Consider the following 4,374-nt stretch of genomic DNA (forward strand, 5'->3'; position numbering starts at 1 on the left):
TGGGCAGTCTAGATTTATTTATGTGAGCACTAATCACAAGTCAGTTTTATGTGTGTTGTGATGCAATAAACATATCTTAAAAGTATTTTCTGTGTTTTGTGAGTGCTAAATACATGACAATTTTATCTGGATTGTGGTGCAATAAACACATTTTAAATGTATTTTCTGCATTTCGACTACGATATTAATTGATGAACGCATCGCAAAATGCCCGTCACTTAGATGATGTTTTCAGTGGGGCAATCATATTAAAGCTGACACACCTCAGCATCTGTTTGACAATCAGCAAGTTAAGTAACTGAAATGTAGCCACTGAAGCTGGTTACTTTTGAAAGCTCGCCGATCTTTGGCGCCATGTGCTAACTGATGGCGTCAATGGCCTGCAGTAACACTCAATGCACCCTGTGACAAGTTGTATTATGTGTTACACAAGCATCCTTTTAATCTGGAGATGGAAGTCCTCGTGTTTTGTTACTGCATTATTTTTTTCTAGAATCTTCAGATTTGATGTTTCAACGTTCTTCTTGAAGCTTTCTCATAGCAAATTGCTGCGCACTTTAGTGCACCGTAGTACAGTGGAAGACTTCCATATTGTCAAGGAGACTATTAGTAAGGGAACAGAGAAGTTTGCATTGTTGCCATTCACATTTAAAGTCACCCTTCCCCCTCCCCTTCCCATAACACTTGCCCCTCCCCTTCCCTTCTATGCCAATTGAATGAGGTATGAATGGTGACAGGTACAAAAATTGGAATGGGGCATTATCCTGTTGGTTGGGGTACTGGCATAGCCTGCATGACTGCCAGATATCCAATGTATGTTTAGATTTAATTTATATCGAAAATTTTAAGGCTTATAATATATGACCAAAAATGGCTGGCACTAATAAAACATGGCTGCCTCTATGTCACCCTTATCTTAATGGCTATAAGTTATAATAAACGATATAATTTATGATACAATATAGCCAACGCCATGACATCAAAATAAGGCTGCCTAATATAAGTCTGACGATATGGTATAAGAGTGAATGCGTAATAAAGTGAGAAATTAAAAAATTATTCCAGTCTATTGATGTAGGGATTTTTCTTCAGATATAGATACATCACAAGACACACTGCTCTGTAGGTTACAAAAGACATCGCTAAAGCTACTCTGTGGAGTGGAATAAACAAATGTATCACATGCTTACACGTTTAAACAACTTCCCCCTCTCAGTTGCCAGCCCACTTTTACTCTCACCACCACCACTCGTATAGAGGATAGAAATAATTACATCTGGGCACGCCACTGCCACCACACGGCATGCCATAGGATGTCTGCGAAATGGACAACACTATACCACAGTTGCCTCCAGCCAGCAAAAGAAAGCGCTGCCAGCTACCGCGTCTGCCCCAGCTGGAGGCCCAGTTTTGAATGACTAAGAGCGCGAGGTGCAGAACGGCCAGCTGGGCATCTGTCTAACCGAATTAAAGCTCCTCTCTTCACTCTGAGAGCAGTGTAAGTGACCAGAGGCAGCATGTGGCTTGAGCAGCGTATGTAGGAAGTGACCAGTAGTCTTATGCTTAAACACACCATTTTAATTTTGTAGCTGGTCTCTTAATTGTCTGTGATATTTCCATGAATGAGACATTACAACAATCATAAAATGGCATGGAGCGAGGTGGTGCAGAAGTTAGGGCACTGGATTCGCATTTGGGAGGACGACTGTACAAACCCGCGTACGACCACCCTGATTTAGGCTTTCCGAATTCCCTAAATCATTTCAGACAAATGCCGAGATGGTTCCTTTGACAGGGTACAGCCGTCTTCCTTGTAGATCTTTCCCGAATCCGATGGGACCGATGACCTCACTGTTTGGTCCTCTTCCCCAAATCAACCAACCATAAAATGTCACATCATTCATCTATTAAAGTACAGATATCACATTATGGAGCAATCCTGTTTCACAGCATGAGATTATGTCATTTGCTGTTATGATTACACTTCTTCTAAACACAGTATGTCTATAGCAGTTACTGCACAAGTTTATATTGTCCAACCAGCTGTTGCACAGCATCAGTCTCAACTCCATTTTTCTTTCTTGTTGTAGCACAAGTGATACCATTTTTCTTAGCTGTAATAATAATTTTTGTCGCATCCATCGGCCAACACAGGCTGAGAGATACGGACGTGATTACAGAAGGACCCAAAAGTCCTTTAACATTCGAAAATTCAATACTTCGCGGAATAATGTAGGTAGAGAGGTAAAAATCGACCCACATGTTTGAAATGGCACAGTCTTTTATTGAAATCAAAAAGTGCACAAAATTACCAACAGATGTTGGTTTTAGCGACGATTGTGTTCCTTGTAACAAATTCTCAACACGCTGTCTTTTAGCATCCCTAATGAGGTTTGAGGATCGACTTCAGATAACACGCCAACCAATAATCACACGCATTGAGATCTGGGGACGTGGGATGTTAAGCGTGACGGAAGCGACGGATCAGCACGTGATCCTCACCAAAAGAGGTGCGCAAGAGATCTTTCAAACGAGTAGCAGTATGGGGTGCAGCGCCGTCGTTGTTGTTTATCAGCCAGGTTAGGGATGGCGCGATATACATATCGGTGTATATCGCACCCGTCACGCTGACAATATGGAAATCAGACCCATATTTCTTCGAAGAAGAAGTGTCTGATCACGACTGATGTGACAAATCTACCCCACACCACGTCTTTCGGGCGATGCAATTGCGTTGTTAGGATTTTCGATAGCCGAACTCGTTGTGGGTATTGACAGATCTTCGGAGTATGAAACTAGCTCCGTCGGTCCACATTGAACAACCGATCGTCATCTTCCCCCCTTTCTTTTAAATGCCCACACCGCAAATGCTCTCTGCATCATAAAATCGGTGGCTAACAGTTAATGACGACGCTGTATTTTGTACTGCTAGCACTGGAGGATGCACCTTACGACACTCGAAACTGTAGCTTATGGAATCCCGGTGCGATGTGCGATTTCACGAGCGCTGACTTCACCGTGCGGAGATGAACCTTTACAGTCTCCGTGTCTTCCTGAACTGCCCGAGCAGCAGCAGTACTTGTGTCTTGCCGCCCACTAAGGGGCCGATCGTTTGGACAACCCATGGCTTCAAACTTCATCATTTTCTTCACAGCGGCGACACTTGTCAGAGGAACTTTACCCGTTCTTATACCTTCCTTATGGTGGTAGAATCGTAAAGCTACAGCGGCGGATTCTCTATTCCGTTACTAAAGCTTTACTAACAGTGCCCTTTCTTGTAAAGTCAACACCCCCGCAGTTGCTGGCGTATCTCACTCCCGCTCTGACAGCCCATTTGGTTTGCGATTCTCATGCAGCGTCACTGACATGTTGCTGTCCAACGGCATCTGTTGGGCAGGTTTTGTGATCGTTTTTGATTTCAGTAAAACCTCAAGTCACTTCAGGCTTGTGTGTCCATGTTTTCCTCCACATCTACATTATCGCGTTAATTAGCGCATTTTCAAATGCTAATGGGGTCTTTGTTCACCATATATATCCTCTCGTCAGTAGTGATTTGTATAGAAACTTCAGGGACTAATAATAGTACATTGCCAAGTAGAGCATCCACAGACTGGCGTGAATTCATATAACAGTATTTTCTTGCAAAGTGGTAACACAAATTGAGGAGCTACTTTAAGAGTACAGAACATTTACGGATTTAATAAAGGCATTGTTCATTTTCCCCATTTGCTTTTTTACAGCGTAATTGTCAGAATGACTAACATTCATATTGGATTTTGGCTAGAATATGAAGATGGTATCTGTTCTTTTGGACACCATCTTCATATAGTTAAGGCTAAACAGCCATTGACCTTCTTCTTCTGTGCTGGATTCACACGCATTGCCCGAACTCTCACGGGAAGATGAGTACTGTATAATGGGCAGGGGCACTACGAATGTAGTGTGTGGGCATTAAGCTGGGAATGTGGGTCTCACGGGAAGCGTGCAAGTGATAAATTCCTGCAGTCGCACTATCTTCAGTGCCCTCGGTGGCTCAGATGGATAGAGCGTCTGCCTTGTAAGCAGGAAATCCCGGTTTCGAGTCCCGGTCGAGGCACCCATTTTCAAGTGTCCTCGTTGATGTATATCAACGCCTGTCGACAGCTTAGGGTCTTGATTTAATTATCATTTCATTTGGCTAGAACAGCTATATCTCCTCTCGTACTAGCAGTGCATATGTGCGTGATGGTAGATCTAAGCCCATGAGCCAAACATTATGATCACCTGCTTAATAGCTTGTTTGTCCGTCTTTCGAACGAAATACGTCATTGTTTCTGAATATCAGGGATCCGACAGTTTGTTACTATGTTTGTGGATGTATGTGGCATTAGATAT

The 4,374-nt window shown here is 42.9% G+C and overlaps 1 non-coding gene across 1 annotated transcript; it reads left to right on the plus strand.

The window, feature by feature from the left end:
* The first annotated feature begins 4,021 nt into the window (after positions 1 to 4,021).
* Positions 4,022 to 4,096, plus strand: Trnat-ugu. The gene has a single exon. It is a non-coding gene; the product is annotated as a tRNA-Thr (tRNA).
* Positions 4,097 to 4,374: the final 278 nt, after the last annotated feature.

Source organism: Schistocerca piceifrons, chromosome 2 (genome assembly GCF_021461385.2).
Source record: "Schistocerca piceifrons isolate TAMUIC-IGC-003096 chromosome 2, iqSchPice1.1, whole genome shotgun sequence".
Lineage (NCBI taxonomy): Eukaryota > Metazoa > Arthropoda > Insecta > Orthoptera > Acrididae > Schistocerca > Schistocerca piceifrons.